Source organism: Pinus tabuliformis, chromosome 4_1 (assembly GCF_031772625.1).
Source record: "Pinus tabuliformis cultivar Carrire ecotype Pingquan chromosome 4_1, CPIR1, whole genome shotgun sequence".
Lineage (NCBI taxonomy): Eukaryota > Viridiplantae > Streptophyta > Pinopsida > Pinales > Pinaceae > Pinus > Pinus tabuliformis.
In genome coordinates this window covers 82,178,880-82,200,369 of record NC_142303.1, presented here as the reverse complement: position 1 = coordinate 82,200,369, position 21,490 = coordinate 82,178,880, and the positions used below count along the sequence as shown (strand labels likewise).

General features: G+C 38.0%; 1 pseudogene; it reads left to right on the top strand.

Annotated features, from left to right (window-relative positions):
- The first annotated feature begins 6,133 nt into the window (after positions 1–6,133).
- LOC149174285 (vacuolar-processing enzyme gamma-isozyme-like) overlaps positions 6,134–21,490 on the top strand; it is a 45,730-nt pseudogene continuing 30,373 nt past the window's right edge.

Genomic DNA, 21,490 nt, shown 5'->3' with positions numbered 1-21,490 from the left:
CTGATGATTTTGATACCAAAGTTTTACACTCATTTCATCCTAGTTGTGAAGTTGATAATTTCCCTTCGCCAACCTATTATAGATAATTACAATATCTTTCCTACATAAGAAGAAATCTCTATCTCGAGCTGCCACATCCATGTCAACATGTCTTTTAATGTGGGTTTTATAAACTACATCAACGGGCACTCCCAAAAAGAAACAACTCTCTACATATGCAACAACGTCCCTTGAAATCTTTGGCCTATGCAAGGTCCTGGTCTCACTTGAAGTGTCATGTTGACCATGACAAGCCCAACCTTCCCCATCTTCGTGTTAATAATTATTGAAAGGTAGTATTTCTCTATCAGGAATTTCATGCATAAATTTCACAATAAAGTGGCATTGGCAACCCCTCTTCAGAACAAATGAGGTCTTTTGTTTAGCTAGAGGATCTCCTCTTTTGTCCTCTGGGCCAAATGAACAATGATAACTACACAAAAAAATTAAAATGTTAGTACATACAAAGAAAGATAAACGTGGTTTGAAAAGATCTAAACAATACATTTTTTAAATACTCACATCTCATATTGCAATGTAGTGGTAGCTCTTTGTTTTGGTTATTTTTTTGTTTTTCGTATGAATTTACATGGGGCAATAGGATTTTCTTCCTCTCCTTTGATAAAGTCAGCAACTCGTCCTAATGGGATTATAGAAACTTGATCAATACTATTGTTTTTTTATTTATTTCTGTCCAAACCAAGTCTTTACTAGAGAACGCCATTTTTCCTTTGAGGTCTTGCACCTCAAGATCCATGATATATTTCCATTTGCTTCGCTTGCCCATTTTGAACTGATATGGTCAAACAATATGCAAGGACATTAGAATTGAACTTTCAAGCTTAGAAAGTTATCCAACATATATATAAATATAAAACCTCTTTTATGCTCTTTTTTGAGGTCTGAAATATCAATCACTCTTAGTCTGAAATATCAATCACTCTTTAGAACAGGAAAAGACAAACCTCAACTCTGAGGTTGGATCCTTGACAAATCAGATTCAAAACCTTCTACTGCGGGTCAATACACTTGAGGATATCAAAGAGAAGACAACAAAAGCTTTGGTAACTGGTCAAGAGAAATTACAGCGGTTGGAAATCACAGTGCAGGAACTTAAAGAAATAAATTACAGCTTGATGCTGGATAAAACAACACTAGAAGCAAAGTATCAAGATATATCTGAACAGCTTGAAGCCCATCAGCAGATGTTGAAAGAGTTACAGGAAGAAAACTCTGAGATGATGGGTCAGAGAGACAACCTTGTTTCAGAACTTGCAAGTAAAAGTGCATGCATCTCTGATCTTGAAGAGGAGCTTATTCACTTAAAACAAGAAAATTCAAAAAAATTGGTAGGTTTAATGATGATGTCCAACAGCTACAAGAAGCACTTAGTAGCTCAAAATTAGAAAATCTGAAGTTGAAGGAAGAATATCAAAATGTGGTTGAAGATCATCGTTCCTTGCAAAACAGAGTTAAAGATCTAGAAGAAGAGAAAATAGCCTTGGAACAACAAAATGTAGCTCTCGGGTCCGAGGTTGAATCCTTAACAGATTAGATAAAAACTCTACAGTCACTGGTCTGTGAATTGAACAAATGCAAAGAGCAATGCCAGTTGCTAGAAGAGAAAAACAATCTTGAGAATGAATTATTGGATAAACTGGGTGGGGTTGGAGAGGATGTTAGAAAGCTACAAGAAGCATATGGTAGCATAAAAGAAGATAATATAAACTTCATGTGTGTCATACTATTTGTTATATGGGAAGTTTAGCTTGCTCTAATTTACTATTTGTGTTTGGGGTGCTAGAACATGGCTTAAATATGTAGTCTGTTATAAAAATAATGGTGGGTCAGGAGCTGGTTTTCTTTTTAATGTTGATTCAATCCAGGAAACAAATGGTATTTGGACTATCAGAGTGCTGATAATTCACTATTATATGCACAATTAGTAGTTCTAAATCAATATATCTCCATTCTAGCAAAAATCCCCTACCTCATTTCAAGCAATGGGATTGCACCATTATGTATGATGCATGGACTATGTCCTTGACCAGGAGAGCCCCATTGCTCTTCCCTTTTGGAGTAGTCTAACAAGGCGGAGGAATTGCTCTTCCCAAGGAATGTGATTTTTCTAAATTAGACTTAGGCTAAATCATAAAAACAAGTTAATAAATTAAGCAAGTTTTCTCAGAAGATTTTGGATGATTCTTGCATGATTGACACCTAGCCAATGAAGAAATACATGTTTGCTGCTACAAAATCAACATTATAATTTTAATCTCACCTCTTTGAACTGGAATTGTGATGAGATGGGTTGATAAAAGTCTGCACTGAGAGAAACTTTAATGACTAAGAAACTTGATGAATTCTATAAGCCTTGTATAGCACAATCCTAGGCATCACATTTTTTCTTTAAAATGAACACCAATCTAATCAGCTAATCAACTGTTGAATGCCAATCTAATCAACTAATCAATTGTTATGGGTTCCAAATTACTATATCACAACCTTAGTTGTTTCATGCATGCTTTAAAATTTGTCTGAATGAAAAATGGATGTCAAGATGAGTTAATTCTGACAACGTCATTCTTGTGGATATAATAATCCTATATGCTCTCACCCAAGACTGTTATTAATAACAGTTCAAAAAAAATTTCCTGAGTTTTGTCCTTGGCCAACGACGTTGAGGATGCAGTTAAAATGAGGTTGGTTGTCATGAGAATCTAGGTATCCAGGTTTCTTCTCTTCTTCTCAACCACCCTTTATATTATTCAAGTGATTATCTTAACTCTTAAGTGATATATTACACTAATTTTGTGTTTGCTCTGTTTAAAATTGTAGAGTTATACGATCTTCAAACATAGACAGAAGGTCAGGTTGTCTTCAACTAAGGAACTTTCTTAGACATGAATGATAGAAATTATGAGTGCTGATTGTTATGCATATTTTGTATGCACGCCTCTGTTTAGACTAGGAATTTTATATTTATATTGACAAGTTTACTTCTGATCTAACCACTTAAGGTATTGTACACTGATTGTATGTTGGCTACATTGTAGCAACTGGAAGCATATGGCATAAATTCCTTTCTTATTCTAAGAAGAATCTGTTGCAAGGTTTTTATACATTAAGGAATTTGGTTGATGACAAGATACTTTGGCTGGGAAAAAAGTTGCCTTCTAGACTTATGCTTCCTTGCATCTTTGTATTGGAAGATCAGGTGCAGTCATGGATGATCATGCCAACAGGAGAAATAGATCTCTGCCTATTGGAGTTGGTTGGTGGGGTACTTGTTCGTTTTCTGAACTCCGGAGAACATAATCCTGAGGCACAGAGTACTCATCACCCTACAAGAATTGGGGGTATTAATAGAGTGACTGCTCTCAAAGCTTCTATATTGAAGACAAGGAACCAAGGGAATACTCCAAATTTGGTGGACATCCCTCAAGCAGCAAGTCACTATTCCCAAATTCAGCAGTTCCTAAACGAGGTACCTCCAGTTCATCAAACTTGAAGAAGACATGCAAGGTGCATCCAATTTCTGTTGCTTCTAGACAGTCAAGTTCAACACGTAATCTCACTGTTTGGTTTGGTCAAACAAGGCATGTCAGAGCTGCATTATATAAGGGAGAACCAAGCAATAGGAGTAGATTTGGTCAACCAGAAATGTCGATTGGAAAAGTTGTGGAACCAGAGGATGGCGATGCTACAGAAAACTGATCCATGAAACTGAGGATGTAAAGTTAGGTTTTACTCGCCTGGAATAACTTGTTGTTCGCCTAGTTTGAGAGTTCTGATTGCGAAAGTTTTGATCGCGCAGTACAATTTGTTGTCTGCCTGGTTTGAGAGCTCTGATCACGAGATTTCTAATCGCCCGGTTTGAGAATTCTGAAGGCAAGTCCGTGTCCGAGCTCGATGACAAATGGGGAGGGAGTTCTCGCGCGCGGTTTTGCAGGAATTTGAATACCGGCCACCAACTCAGGACAGCCCATCGTGTCGCGGCGAGATGTGACCAAGTTTCGTCAAAACTCCCAAATCTAGATCTGTCAGATGGTATCCCACCGCAATTAATGTCGAAGGGTGGCGGAGGGTGGCGGAGTTGCTGAAGAGTGGCAGAAGGTAGTGGAATTGCCGATCACTGGAGCCGGACGTTTTTCCGGGCAAGAACTGAAACCAAAGAATTCCTCGGCCTTGTTAGACTGCTCCATCTCTAATCGGTTGATGACTATTTTTATGATGTTTTAAATTGAATTAAACAAGACATAAAAATTCTATTAGAAAAAAACAAATTTAAAAAAGTTTTTTTTTTTTCGTTTTCGCAAAATATCATAATAATTTTGGCTTTGTTACAATAATATCATGGCTTATCAATTTACTACACACCCAAAAACTATAACTCATTTAAAAATCAAGATATTTTATTTTAATTTTATGAATATACCCTTGAATTAATTTTTTATATTAATTTTTAATTATATAGAAATTATTTCTCTATTCAAGACAAATTCAACCAATCACATCCTTCTATTTTTATCTTCCTCCCACAAATGACTTTTTACTGCGTGACACTCTCCAACACTTTCCTTTCCAAATGGCAGCCTTCTGTTTTTCACCCAGATAGAGTAGGCTGCGGGTGCCGTTGACAAAAAAGGCATTGGGTGAACCGACACATGTATTTTTCGTTTAAAAAAAACTGTAAGAAGTTTTGATGATCCAGCGGCTGCAATTGTTTTTTCATTTTTCAATTTACTTTAAATAAAGCGTGAGTATCTACATAAATTATTTAAATATAATAAATTTAAAAGTATATTAATAAAATTTAAATTATGCTAGTGGTTTTTCCTTTGTACTGCTTGACTTGAGGTTTTAAACGAATTAGGTTGAAAAAAAAAATAAAGTTATAATGTTACCACGTTCATTAATATGAAATTATAATAAGGTGTTTTAATAAAATTTAAATTATGATAATAAGGAATCTTAATAAAATTAAAATTATGATAATGGTTTTTCGTTTTTTAAATTAGAAGGTGAGCATTGTTTTGATTTGAAATTTAATATTTAATCCGAAAACATAGTTCTTACTCCTCTGGGTCATATAAAAGTTGGATTTATAGTTCTAAGTGATTAGAGTAGTGGATATTTGAAGATGAAATGGGAAGATTGTGCAGTTGATATTGATCTCATTAAATCTAATAGGCTTGATCATGACAACCTTAACACCATTGGCATGTGCATTCTTGGCAAAATCAAAGCATCCCAAACCTCCCTTTCAATTCCAAAATATTGGACGAGAACACCGAAGTAGTGTCGACTAGACTAGTGTAATCTCGGAAGAGGACCCATTGTGCGGCATGGTGGATGTGTCATTGGTTTCTAGGACCTCGATGGAGATCGATCTCATGCCTTGGCAGAAATCCGGGACTAGCAACACCGTGTGGAGGAGAAAGAATAGATACCCAAGTGTGACACACCCGGGGCGAGGTTTGTCAACATTTTGTGCTCATGCATAGGTTGTGAGTAGTGGTCTCCCCTCATGGCGCTTGCATTGGAGAGTTTGGCAGACTTTATGCACATGCATTCAACGGTGGGCTCTATTTGTGACGAGATAATCTCTGAAAATCTTCTATTCCTTCGGTGTACCTTTCACATTTAGGGGCAATTGCTAGTATTATATTAATTTCAATATATATATATATATATATATATATATATATATATATATATATAGATATATATATTACTTTTTTAATAAGAGGAAATTACTAAGAAGCAACGTTGTATATTACACTTGTTGAATCTAATAAACAATGTGACAAGAATCTGACAAATATTATTTTTGATAGAATCTTGACAGCGTGGAATCCTACCCCTCTGATTATTATATATGGATTAGACTTTTAACCAAACGATCAAGTTGGTGTAGGGACTTCCGAGGCCCTTACTATGCAGTTTTTACCTATTTTTGGACAATGACCTTAAGGTTATTAAATCTTAATCTTCTCCATAATGGGGAGGAAATTTCTATAAATTGAGTGCTCACATTCTCTCCAAAATGCAAAAGGAAATTTTGAATCCTTTGAAGGGAACGGCAGTTAAGATGGGTTCTATCATGTTCTTTGTGTGTTTTTCCCCCTGTTTTTCCTTTTGGGATTCCATGGGATTGTTGATGCATCTAAATTCCATTTTGATAATAAGATTTCGCTCGGTAGATAGTGAAAATGAAAATCTTGGAACTCAATGGGTTGTTCTCCTCGCTAGATCTTCTAGATTTGAAAACCACAGACATCAGGTGATGTTTTGCATGGTTGTCCCTACTTAAGGTCTATGTTATCACCCCAAGAAACTCTCCTAGGTTGTATCTCAGAGATGCTCGGGAACATTACAAACTCAACAAAAATGTTGGAAATGGGTGGATGAATGGAAGGAATGATGCATATTCAAGCCAGATAACCACTTCTACTATGCTTAACCCCAGACATGGGTGAACACCCCCAGACTACAAGGCTTTAGACCACCAATTACTCACAGTTTGAGGTTCAGGTGAACATGGAGAATACTGACCACACCAGCAGATGCACAAGACCATGTGATGGCCGGCTGCAACCAGTAAAAAGGTCTGCAAATCTATTTCCTAATGCACAGACAGGATGACAGCTCTCTGGCACTAAAATAACAGAAACCTGCATACACATTCAATGATACATACTAGATTCTAACACAGAGGTGGGATGACAGCCCCTCAAATGCTAAATATCAAGAGCACATGAAAAATGCATAAAGGCACAGACTAAAACAAAATAGAAGTGGAAAGTGAGCAATCAATGGCAAAAGAAGCTTGTATTAGCTGAAAATGAAGACCAGACGCTGCAGGTATCACAATAGTTACAGTCTCCAGAAGTTGAACCTTACATCAAAACAACAACCATCAACCTTCATTACATGTGTGTTCTGGGTATATATAGAGTTTGTTTACAAAATGTTCTGCTATCCTATACGAGGAGGGGTCATAATGGACCACCAACCACATTAACTGTCTAAAATGGGCCTCTGCTACCATCTGCTGCTTTAATGAATGAATTTGACATTCTCTGGTACTTTGTTGTACTCCTCGAGCAGGTGGAGTGTTGTATGAATAAATTTCCATAACTGTTGAAAGCGTTTGATTGCTCGAGGATTGTCCTTTCTCTCTTGGCCATGCTGCTCTTTGAACACAGTTGTTGAGGAGTAATGGCGCAGGGTACTAGTAGGTGATTGCCTTCTTCCTGCAAAAGCACAGGACAGGACGAAAAACACGAAAACTGCATGGGGAATGAATGGAGAGCAGGGAATAAATATTAACCATTGGATGGAACAGACGGATGGCTGAGATCTCTTGGCGGGAGGCGTTGGCAGGACGCAGGGCAGAGTGATTATGAGCCATCGGATCACATGTATGGACGACGGAGATCGTTTGATAAGGAGTATCGAGAGGTACGTGAGCGGGGAGATTGCGGGCCGTTGGATCTCGGGCAAGGAGATCCAACGGTCGTCGGGCAAGGAAGTTGCGCGAGGGTTAGCAAGCGGGGAGGGCAGTTTTGTTGGCGGCGGTATTCCCCGCACCGCTTTTGGAGCTGCGGCGGTATCTGTATATGGGCTCGCAATCACGTTTACAGCACGACACGTGGCAGATGGGACCGGCGGGAAGCCGCTTTCCTTGTGCATTAACGTGTGGTTAAGTTACGGGCGCGGGACGAGCGATCACCGTTGGATCTCACGGTGGATGTGATCGAAAGTGGAGGAAAAGAACAAGGTTTAGCGCGCGAGAAAAAGGGCTGTGGTGGCAGGGAAAGTTGGTGAACGCGCACAATCACACGAATACAGTTATATAACAGTTTAAGCTCCGCTCTCGGGGTTAAGAGACTTATATGGATTTTAAGGAGTGACCTGGGAAATGGAGGTGAAAGGGAGACAGATGAGGCAGAGGGGAAGGTTAAAGCGACCATTAAGAATCTTCTTTCAGCAAAACCAATAATCGAGTCCACCTCAGCTCCTCGAACTATAGCAGAGCTAACACTGGCTCCTTCTGGGGATGAGATCCTCCCTGTGAGGTCTCAAGAACCTGCAGACCATTACCTTTCTGATGAAAACAAATTAACAAAATTCTTAGTGTTCCATTGGGCATGGAGTCTGATTGATCCTACACTAAAACTGAGAAAACAACATATTTACAACTTTAAGGCCCAAAGACCCTAAATCACATAAATTTTCAGAAAACGCCCATTGACTGGGCCATAAAAAACTGCTTCTCCTCCCATGCTTTTCAGCATGAAGGTATTGTTCCCTTGGATCTGTGAAATAATAAAAGGGCATGTCCAGAGAGCATCAAACTTCCCATGGTTGCCTTTCTTTTCCTTTAGTGCATCCCACTTCAGAACCAAGTCTCCAACCTGAAAATTATCTGTCTTTGTCTTCCTATCAAAAGCATCCTTGATCTTTTTCTGATGTGCTGCAGCCTTCTCAACCAGCTGTTCTCTAATCTAATGTGCCTCTGTTAAATCAGTGATCCTTCATGCCATGCCTTCTTCTTTATTCTGTTCTGTTTGAAGGAATTTTGCCACAGGGACAATTAACTGAATTGGGAATACAGCCTCAATACCATATACCAGCTTGAAAGGAGAATTCCCTGTGGATTTCTTAATGGTCACTCTGTCAGCCCACAGTGCATACTTGAGCTTAGAATCCCAATTCTTTTTGTTGTCCTCTAATAGCTTCTTAACTATCCTTATCAGGCTTTTATTAGAGGATTCTGCTAGACCATTTCCTTGAGGATAATATGAGGTGGAATGAACCAATTTAATACCCATTGAATCACATATTTCCACCAATTCTTTTGCCCTGATGGTTGCTGCATTGTCTGTGACTAATTTATGTGGACAACCAAATCTGGTAGAGATATTCTCTGTCAAAAACTTCATGACCACATTATGATCAGCCTTTCTGGTAGGGATCTCTTCAATCCACTTAGTAAAGTAATCAGTGGCTACTAATATCCATCTGTACTGGCCACTGGAATGTGGATTGATTTCTCCAATGAAATCCAAGCCACTGCTGAAAAGGTCCTTTTGCATGTATTGGTTTCAAGGGCAGGGACTTCAACTATTGCTTTCCTTCAAATCTTTGGCACCTGTCACAAGATTTAACAAATGAAAATACACTAGGAAATAAGGAGGGCCGGTAATATCCAGCTCTGAGGATTTTATGGGATGTAGTCTTCCAATAATGGCGCCCTCCACACATGCTGGAACGAAATTGCTACGTAACTTCTATTGACTATTCTTTGTCCGGACATCTCAAAATCATTCCAAATGGATCCCTCCAGTAGAGCAGATTTTCATTAATGCAATATTTAGTTGCCCTAAGCTTTATAGTTCTAGCTTGACTTGTGCTTAAGCCTGGAGAGGTTTCTAGCTTTATCAACAATTTGACTATTTCAGAATACCAATCACAAGAAGCTAGATTTTCTTCCACTGGCTACTTTCTCTCTGGTTCAACTGCTTCCTCTTCTTTATCTGTCTGACCAATTTCTGCAATTGTGCACAGGAAATCTATATCCAATGATCTGCAATTTTCTTCAGCCAATAACTTGGCAAGACCCTGACCTCTGACCAACTTAGTGGGCTTTAATTCTATATTAAATTCAATTAGCTTTGCAATCCATTTAGCCCTTCTTCCATCAGCATCAAGTTGTGTCAAGACATCTTTTATTGTGGCAAAGGGTACAGATGCAATTATCTTGGAATGCAGAATATAAACTCTGAAAGCTTTCAAAGACTTGATAAAAGCATATGCTTGTTTCTCAATAATGTCATACCTTAGTTCATCATCCCTTAAGTTTTTGTTGAAAAATGCCACCGAATGCTCTGAGCCTTCTTCATCTGCTTGCAATAATACTGCTGCAAGGGTGTCATTAGAGGCAAAAGAAAATATATGGAACTCCTTGCTGTAATCTAGACTGGTTAGAGTAGGAGCTTCCATAATAGCCTTCTTAATGGACTCAAAGGATTCTCTTGCTATATCAGTCCATTTGATTTCTAACCCTTTCTTCAACATGGAGGTAATATGCTTCACTAATTCCGCAAAATTTGGTATAAACCTCCTCACAAAATTTATCTTGCCCGGAAAGGACTGGATGTCTTTCTTTGATCTTAGGACAGACAGGGTTTGTATTGCTTTTACTGTTTCTGGGTCAATTCGGACTCCTGCAGCAGAAACAACATGTCCTAACAGCTTGTCTTCTTCTAAAGCAAATTGTGATTTTCTAGGATTGACTGAAATCCCAAACCTCCTACACTTCAGGAACACTTTCCTGAAATGTTGCAGATGATCTTGATGGCTGCTGGAGTATATTGTTATGTCATCAAGGTAGATAAGGACAAACTTATCCTTCTCTCCCACAAATACTATATCCATAGCTCTCTGAAAGGTGGCTCCATCATTCATCAACCCCAAAGGCATCTTGGCATACATAAAAGTGCCCCAAGGAGTGGTGAATGCAGTCTTCTCTTGGTCATCTGGATGCACAGCAATCTGATTAAACCTTGAAAATCCGTCCAGGAAAGACATTACTTTGGCTCCTGAGACCTTTTGCAGCAAATGCTCCATCTTGGGTAGAGGATAGTTGTCTTTCTTAGAGCATTTGTTCAAGTTTCTGAAATCAACACACAGTCTGATTTCTCCACTCTTCTTCCTCACCACCACCAAGTTGGCTACCCATTTTGAATATCTGAGAGGGACTATGATTTTGGCAGCCAGCAACGTTTTAATTTATTTTTCAATCAGAGGAAGGAGCATTGGGTTTATTGGTCTCAGCTTCTGCTTGAAAGGAATGGTATCTTTCTCTAGAGGGATTTTATGCTAGATTATCTTCTTATCATACGTTTTTAGATCACTATACTCCCAAGCAAACACATCAGCAAATTGCTTCATTAAATTACAGTATTCTAAACTTTGGTTAGCAGACAGATGAGAGGACAGATTTATGTATCTAGGCTGACCTGGACTCCCTATATCATGCTTACAAACTGCAGATTGATCTTCTTTTTGGGCAGCCTTGTAAGGCACATCATTTTGGTCAAACAGTCTTTCTAGAGGAATTAAACCCTTAGGAATATGATTGTTGGGAAGCTGGACAATGTTATTTTTGCCAATTCTATTACTAAGCTGGGACTGGGGGTTTTCTTCCAAGGCTTCATTTTCTTGGTCAATTTGCATTTCGGAAAACTCATCAATGACTTGAAGGAACCTATTTAATTCATCATCATCATCAAAAACTTTCCAATGGTGGACATTGTCAGGCAAGGATGGTCTGTATTTCATTTGAACTTCATAAACTAGTCTGGGAGGCATAGGAGGAATAAACAGACTAGCAGACACAGCAAGGGAATCAGCAAGCTGATTTTTGGCTCTAGGAATATATGAAATACAGAAATAATCAAAGGAATCTCTGATTCTCCATACCTCATCTCTGTATGCTTTTAGCCTTGGGTGCTTTGCCTGAAATGTTTTATTCACTTGTTGAATGATCAAATCAACATCTCCAAACACCTTCAGGTTCCTGATTTCTCTGTTCTTTGTTGCATTAAGGCCCAATAGCAGAACCTCATACTCTGTTATATTGTTTGTGACTTGAAAAGCCAGCTTAAAAGATAGCTATGTGCTTTTTTGTTCTGGAGATACCAGCACCACCCCTACTCCTGCAGTCTCCCTGGAACATGCTCCATGAAAGAACATCTCCCAAACTTGACTTCCTTGCTCTTCCTCAGCCTTATTCACTGGTTTCTTGATCTGTATTGAGGCCTTCTAAGATTCTTCTATTTGGAGGATACATGCTCCAAAATCAGTGTCCACAGCATATATGGGATGATTAGTAGGGTTCTCATCACTGATGATGTATGCGAACTGTGCTTCTCTGTACAATCTCCTGCTTTCTCCTCCAAAAACTGGGACAGTGGCGTAAGATAGATCATTCTGTAATGCCCCACCTAGTCTCTTAATCCATCCTCTAGACAGGAGCATGCCAAACTTAGGAGGGACATCTTCTACCACAATATCCATCATCATACTCTTCATGGGCAACTGAGTTAGGGTAATGGCCAGGTCTTTGATTAATCCTAGGCATTTTACTTTCCTTGAATCATATGAGAATAAATCATGATAAGGTCTGGTGATATCAAGGCCTAACTCTTCCATGACAACTTTCGGCATTAGACTGTGACTGGCCCCTATATCTAGCAGGAAATTGTGGAGGATTTTGTCATGAATGGTCAAGGAGACATAAAAATATGTAGAATTATTATCAGCAAATTCAATCATGGGGCTAAGCACAACAGCAGGCTTATCATCTTGTAAATTAACAGAGTCAATGGAGTTTTGTGGGGTTTCCAGCTCAAGAGCTTCAAGGATAGGCTTTCTAAATACTTCACTCTTTACCAACTCTACCAGAGGCACAGATATTTTTAATTTCTGTACTTCTGACTCTAAGCTGAAATAGGGAGGTAACATATCAGAACTTCTTACCTCTTGAACTGGAGCTTTGAAGATGACTGGATCAGCTGCTGGTCTTTTCTGTCTGATATTCTGTGACTCTGTCTGGACAGCAGCTCTTTAGGCAGGATTCTCCTTAACGTTTTTTGCATTTGACCTCATATTATATCTTTGCTATTCACCAGTCTGCAGAACAGCCTCTTTGTCCCATTCTTGACCTATTTGGTCCTGCAGCAATGATTCTTTATATGCAGCCAATGTCAAAAAGGCAGCACTGCCTTTATCTTCCATGCAATGAATTTCATCTTCATATTCAAAATTTTCTTCCTCCATGACTACATTCTGGAAAGGAGCTTTAACTTTCTATTCTTCTTTTGGTTCTTCACCCCTCTGAATGATTTGTAATTGCTCATTTTCTCTTCTGAAAGGATTTGGGTTTCTCAGAGCAAATGTGTTATGCTGCCTTGTCTTTCCTTAATTTTGCTCAACCTTCATCTTAGATGTTTCAACAGCCAATGACTCTATCATCTTAGTCATTTTATCTAATTTGGGATCTGAAGATGATGCAGAGGAAGTAGAAGCCTGACCTCTCTGCCTCCTTCTGTCAGCTTGACTTTTGAGCTTTTCTGCAGCCATGATATTAGACTCTACTTCTAGGGCTGCATCCTGCATGTCAGCTAGAGTGGCACATCTTCTTTCTCTCAATAACAGGCAGAAATCAGAGTCAAAAGCATTGGCATAAGTGAGTTTGGCAGAGGTGGGGGTAGGCTTTACCTCAGCTGGTATCTTACTATACATACGATTAAATCTTTTATTAAAATCAGGCAATGATTCCCCATTTTCCCTCTTTAGGTTACCAAACTTAGTATGGTAATATAGAAAGTCCTTTTTATCTCCCCATTGCTTCAAAAATGCATCATCCAAAGCTTCAATATCTATTATGGATCTATGGGGCAATTCTCTGAACCACTTTCTAGCCTCTCCATCAGGGCTCTGGACAAAAACTCTCATCCACACATCATTTTCACTTATATCTAAGTTATCAGCATAACTATAAAAAGCCTCAAGGTGTTCTTCTGTTGTCACTCCCTCTGTACCAGTAAACTTGGGCATATATTTCTGATATTCTCCCACAGGCATGGGATTCAAAGGAACAGACAAGACCAAAGGTCCATATCTAGCAGCAATAATTCTTTCTATCTTCATGGGTGCTTGCTGGCCTACCATGATTGGTATATGTGGAAGGATACTGGCAGATTGAATGGTAGTAAGTAATGTGATGGATGGCAGAGACAAAGGGATATTCTGGACTGTATGGGAAGCTTTCTTTGGACTGAGATTTAAAGGGGAACTAACTGAACAAGGCATTGTATTAATCTCTGAAGGAATTTCTTTACTAACAGTGCTGGGCTCTAAATCTTCAAACTGTATATCCTCAGCTATAACTTTATCTTTCAGAGATGCATGAGTTTTTTTAGGCTTACCTAATCCTGATGCCCCTTTCTATGATGTTTTCTTCGATTTAACAACCTTCTCAGGGTCAGGCACTGGGTCAGCTAGTGATTTCTAAGGATTTCTTCGAGTATGTCTCACAAACTGAGCCAGAACTTCAATGTGGAGTCGCCAAAGGTTGATCTTCCTCCAGTGGAGTCGCCAGATAGATGATTACAACCAGAAATGTGCCCAGACTTTGTCTATCATCAAAATCTGGAACTGTGTCGTTTTCCCAGGGAAGCTAAGCTTCAATCTCCTCTCCTCGGCAACGGCACCACTTAATGTTATCACCCCAAGAAACTCTCCTAGGTTGTATCTCAGAGATGCTCGAGAACATTACAAACCCAACAAAAATGTTGGAAATGGGTGGATGAATGGAAGGAATGATGCATATTCAAGCCAGATAACCACTTCTACTATGCTTAACCCCAGACATGGGTGAACACCCCCAGACTACAAGGCTTTAGACCACCAATTACTCACAGTTTGAGGATCAGGTGAACATGGAGAATACTGACCACACCAGCAGATGCACAAGACCATGTGATGGCTGGCTGCAACCAGTAAAAAGGTCTGCAAATCTGTTTCCTAATGCACAGACAGGATGACCGCTCTCTGGCACTAAAATAACAGAAACCTACATACACATTCAATGATACATACTAGATTCTAACACAGAGGTGGGATGACAGCCCCTCAAATGCTAAATATCAAGAGCACATGAAAAATGCATAACAAGCACAGACTAGAACAGAACAGAAGTGGAAAGTGAGAAATTAACGGCAAAAGAAGCTTGTATTAGCTGAAAATGAAGACCAAACGTTGCAGGTATCATAGTAGTTACAGTCTCCAGAAGTTGAACCTTACATAAAAACAACAACCATCAACCTTCATTACATCTGTGTTATGGGTATATATAGAGTTTGTTTACAAAATTTTCTGCTATCCTATACGAGGAGGGGTCATAATGGACCACCAACCACATTAACTGTCTAAAATGGGCCTCTGCTACCATCTGTTGCTTTAATGAATGAATTTGACATTCTCTGGTACTTTGTTGTACTCCTCGAGCAGGTGGAGTGTTGTATGAATAAATTTCCATAACTGTTGAAGGCGTTTGACTACTCGAGGATTGTCCTTTCTCTCTTGGCCATGCTGCTCTTTGAACGCAGTTGTTGAGGAGTAATGGCGCAAGGTACTGGTAGGTGATCGCCTTCTTCCTTCAAAAGCACAGGACAGGCCAAAAACACGAAAACTGCATGGGGAATGAATGGAGGGCAGGGAATAAATATTAGCCGTTGGATGGAACAGACGGATGGTTGAGATCTCTTGGCGAGAGGCGTTGGGAGGACGTGGGGCGGAGTGATTATGAGCCGTTGGATCACATGTATGGATGGCAGAGATCATTTGATAAGGAGTATCGGGAGGTACGTGAGCGGGGAGATCGCGGGCTGTTGGATCTCGGGCGGGGAGATCCAACAATCATAGGGCAAGAAAGTTGCACGAGGGTTAGCGAGCGGGGAGGGTGGTTTTGTTGGTGGGCGGTATTCCACGCACCGCTTTCGGAGCTGTGGCAGTATCTATATATGGGCTCGCGATCACGTTTACAGCACGACACGTGGCAGATGGGACCGACGGGAAACCGCTTTCCCCGCACATTAACGTATGGTTAAGTTACGAGCGTGGGATGAGCGATCACCATTGGATCTCATGGTGGATGCGATCGATAGTGGAGGAAAAGAACGAGGTTTAGCGGGCAGGAAAAAGGGTTGCGGTGGCGGGGAAATTTGGTGAACGCCCGGTCACACGAATACAATTATATGACAGTTTAAGCTCCGCTCTCGGGGTTAAGAGCCTTATATGGATTTTAATGAATGACCTGGGAAATGGAGGTGAAAGGGAGACAGATGAGGTGGAGGGGAAGGTTAAAGCGACCATTAAGAATCTTCTTTCAGCAAAACCAAGAACCGAGTCCACCTCAGCTCCTCGAACTGTAGCAGAGCTAATACTGGCTCCTTCTGGGGATGAGATCCTCCCTGTGAGGTCTCAAGAACCTGCAGACCATTGCCTTTCTGATGAAAACAAATTAACAAAATTCCTAGTGTTCCATTGGGCATGGAGTCTGACTGATCCTACACTAAAACTGATAAAACAACATATTTACAACTTTAAGGCCCAAAGACCCTAAATCACATAAATTTTCAGAAAACGCCCATTGACTAGGCCATAAAAAACTGCTTCTCCTCCCATGCTTTTCAGCATGAAGGTATTGTTCCCTTGGATCTGTGAAATAATAAAAGGGCCTGTCCAGAGAGCATCAAACTTCCCATGGTTGCCTTTCTTTTCCTTTAGTGCATCCCACTTCATAACCAAGTCTCTAACCTGAAAATTATCTGTCTTTGTCTTCCTATCAAAAGCATCCTTGATCTTTTTCTGATGTGCTGCAGCCTTCTCAACCAGCTGTTCTCTAATCTAATGTGCCTCTGCTAAATCAGTGATCCTTCATGCCATGCCTTCTTCTTTATTTTGTTCTGTTTGAAGGAATTTTGCCACAGGGAGAGTTAACTGAATTGGGAATACAACCTCAGTACCATATACCAGCTTGAAAGGAGAATTCCCTGTGGATTTCTTAATGGTCACTCTATCAGCCCACAGTGCATACTTGAGCTTAGAATCCCAATTCTTTTTGTTGTCCTCTAACAGCTTCTTAATTATCTTTATCAGGCTTTTATTAGAGGATTCTGCTAGACCATTTCCTTGAGGATAATATGAGGTGGAATGAACCAATTTAATACCCATTGAATCACGTATTTCCACCAATTCTTTTGCCCTGAAGGCTACTGCATTGTCTGTGACTAATTTATGTGGACAACCAAATCTGGTAAAGATATTCTCTGTCAAAAACTTCATGACCACATTATGATCAGCGTTTCTGGTAGGGATCGCTTCAATCCACTTAGTAAAGTAATCAGTGGCTACTAATATCCATCTATGCTGGCCACTGGAATGTGGATTGATTTCTCCAATGAAATCCAAGCCCCACTGCTGAAAAGGTCCTTTTGCATGTATTGGTTTCAAGGGCAGGGACTTCAACTACTGCTTTCCTTCAAATCTTTGGCACCTGTCACAAGATTTAACAAATGAAAATACATCTAGAAATAAGGAGGGCCAGTAATATCCAGCTCTGAGGATTTTATGGGTTGTAGTCTTCCAATAATGGTGCCCTCAATAATATAATATGTATATATAATTTTTTTAGTGAATCTCTCACCAGATTATATTATCTTGTAAATCAAGGCGAATATTTCACGGAATTATAAAATTTTGTAAGAACTTGGCGAATCTCACTAAATAATAAGGACTTTGTAAAGGGCTAACAAAATTTATAATGAGTATTTATTCTAATGACTTCAAGCCTTGTTAAGCAATCCATAAAAAACAAAAACAAGTATATTCCTAGGTCAAAACCCTAGCAATAGAAAGGTTTTAGGTTTCCATAATACTAGCAATAGAAGAATAAGGATGTGGTTTGTTTATATGTTTTTTCATGTTGGTATATCATCCTGTTGCTATTATTTCTAAATAATGAATGAATTCAATAGAATTGGATAGGTACAAACCAATTCACTTTAGCTTTAAAATATCTCATCTATTAATTTTTTTCTTTCACAGTTTTTATCTTCTAACAAATAATATAAAATAAAATAAAAAAACATTGCGTATTAAACTTGTTTTTCGTAAAATAATAAAGCCTTGAGTATTAAACTTGTTTTTCGTTTTCAACATATCATACATGAATAACAAATTTTTCATGTGCTTGTTACATATTCTTGATCCATGCTTTTATTTATTGCTTATGTAGTTTTCATTCTTGATCACTCTCTACCTCAAGTGAAGAAGAGTTCATTAGGAAAAAAATTCCATGTTATGGCACTCATGACAAACCGAAACATGTAAATCTATATGTTATCATGGTTGGCAGAAGTAATATTATTATGGGACCTTCATTCTAGAGCCTAGAGGAAAGTAGCAAAACAAACTCATCCTCTTATTGTTTCTTTTGCAAGGATCGTCTCCTTGGGGTCATATGAATTCCTCCCTCTCTAATCATTCTAAACATTTTATATTTTCCAACCAACACTAGATATCAATGTTGACTATGTAACTAGTTATTCAACAAAAAAACTCTTTTTTCTCCCATACATGCAATCCTTATTTATGCATTGCTTTCCAACGAACTTTTAATGCACTGGATTATAATTCAAAAGTTAAGCAAGAAAAAACGATTTTGTAAAGTGCACAAGGGATTAACTATTACTTGTTTTATTTATACTAGGTGCATGGACTGTCTAGTTAAGAAATCGTTGCATAATTCATGTCAACTAGCAATCCTTATGTCGAAGCTTTATGACATTGATGATAAAATTTTGATCGATTAATCTTAGTTTTAAACAAAAAATCATATTGCAATTCCCACTAGGGAAGTGGGGAGCACTTAATAAGGAAGGATGATAGATTCCCCATCTTTATATATCAATAGGTGTCTATCTCATTAAGTGTGCAACTTTTTAACAACTAACTTAATAATCACCATTGCAACTTCACCTTTCTTTTGTGCTTCTTTCTTTCTAATTGCCCAAGGTGGCCATCAAATTCACAACAGGACTAATGTCTAACCACTTAAAAAGGTATTTCCATTATTGCCTAGTAGTTCAAATGTGGTATGCACGACTAATGTGCAAGAATATAAAAATATATTTCAAATATATACAAGTCCAAGAGGTTAACTCAACTAGTTGTTTCCAATATTGTTGGACATTTGGCTAGTTCTATGCCAATAGGTACCAAAATCAAATCTTCCTAGATGAAACACATTAATCAATGTTACAATTTTATTAGTTGTATCATCCACAAATATGGTGGTGTCACTTGGATATGTTCATGTGAATTTCCTCAAAAAAAAAATCAAATATATATCCAATTCCAAATTAAAAAAAGACTTGTATACATCCACTACACATAATTGATGCCTTGATTCACTCTAATGTTTAACCCATTTTAATATTTCCTCTCTTGGCCTTTTTGTCTAAGCTTTAAATTGCATTGTGATTCATCTAGCACAATATTATTTCCCACTTTAATACCATTAAGAAAATACTTCACTTAATAAAAGTAATGAGATTACTACCATTCCATTTTATATTTTTTAAGAAAATGAGCATGCATACCTAACCTATTGTTACACTTGGTCCTTAAAGAATACAATTTCTCCATAAGTTCCCTTTACTTTATTTGGCATCTAGTTGTCCAAAAACACCCTCACCACCCAAAAAGGTGAACACAGGTGTGGTGAGAATGCACTTTTGTGTTGCAATGCTCACCTTCTCTTGAGCTTTAGAGGCAACATGTTTTTTAGCTTTTGTGATATGGAAGGTTTATTTTGTTTGAAATTTTCACAAAATAAGGTCTTCCACAAAAAGACAATTAAATTATTTTAGTTAAACTTTTAAGTAAAAATTCGTAAACATTCTTAAAAAGTGTATTAGTCTTTCATAGGCTTGCACATGGTCCTTGTTCTCCCTCCTTTTGAAAATGATCTACCCATCCCAACTTTAAGTCTCTTTGTTAAGATGTTAAAATTATAACCTTAGATGAAAATGATATTTTAATAGAATAGGAATACAAGTGCAATTATTATCTTTATTTTCATATTTAATACTTTCATATCAAGATTCTAAAATACAACGACCTTAAATGAACTATATATTATTGCATTAACTTATTAAAAAATATTAATATTATGTTTTACATTTTAACTTCCACGTACTATAGTTGTGTTGATTTATAGTTTCAAATACATGATAGTGAAGGCATGCACGATATTGGCCTTTATAAAATTCAAGACTTACATGCTCTTTTATTTTCTCCAACTTTCCTATCAAGTGTTGTAAATGGAAATTATGCATGACTAAGTCACCGGGTTGGAAGAATTTCAAGATTGAAGTTCGAAATTCACCACATAATGGAAAAAATTAAGATACATACAAAATGTGAGCCTGAAAATATAAATACTTCTTCATCATTTTGTCAATCAAACCTTTGCTTAACTACCAGGTTTCTTTATTCATTTAAATTCGCCACATAATGGAAAAAATTAAGATACATACATGTATGCCTGAAAATATAAATACTTCTTCATCATTTTGTCAATCAAACCTTTGCTTAACTACCAGGTTTCCCAGGCTTTAAGATATCCTCTAATCATTACAAGGAAGATGAACAACCAAATGTAATTGTCTTGTGATGAACTAACATGATAAGATTTCCTAGTTTGCAATTGAGTGCAATTAGCTTCCTTAGCTTGAAATTGAGCACAATTAGCTTCCTTAGTTTGTAATTTAGTGCAATTATCCTCCCTAGTTTGTAATTTAACACAATTAGCCTCCGTAGTTTGCAATGTATTCTGATTAACCTTCCTACCTTACAATGTAGTGCAAGGGTCCTTCCTTGCTGGCAATGTATCATAATGATTTTTGTTTCCTGGCATTGTAGTACTAAGATTGTTGCTTCCATGAAATTTGTTGAGAGCTCTCCTTACTTGCGATGTAGCACAAGGATTGTTCCTGACATTCTGCTTGTACTAGATATTTCACATCTGGAGGCATCTTCCATGGCCATTTACAACTATCACATCGAATACACATAAAGAAGTAAATAATGTCAATATTGTTGCAATTTTCCATATAGATTCCATACTTCAAGAAGAATGAATCTATTTTTCTCCCCCATTTTATTAATTCAACATCATTTTACGGACGTCAAACCATATTCACATACTAGACAGTTTGGCATTTCCAATTGGTGTACAAGTGAGAATAATCTCACAATTTTCACATATTTTAGTATAATTTCAACTATCAAGTTCACTTTTGAATGGATATCAAACTAGTTCCAATTACATCTTGAATTTAATGCCCACTCAATAGGTTCAACATGCTCTCAAAGAAGGATTATATAACCTCCTACAGTGTTACTAAGTCATACAAAATCATCAGCCTCCTAAAAATCCAGAGAATTATATAGGGATAGCATTGCAAGTAGCTATGAGGCCGAAAGCATTTCACTTTCTCTAGTAAAAGATGTGTCTAATGGGAAGCTTGAGTCAATCTATTTTAGGCAGGGTGCAAATCAAAATTATATTCTAATGGTTCAAAGTGGAAAAACTATCATTATGGAGCATTTAGAATTTCAATGGTTGGATTCTATGCAACTAAGGACTCCAAGGAAAACAACTCAGAATCTAGAGTTGTACAAAGGTAGCTCCCAAAAATATTGCAACTAATACAAATATGCCACCAATTGTCTCTTTTAAAACACAATAATACAGACGAAAATAGGGTATCACAAAAGCATCAGTAACATGTAGATCAAGAGAATG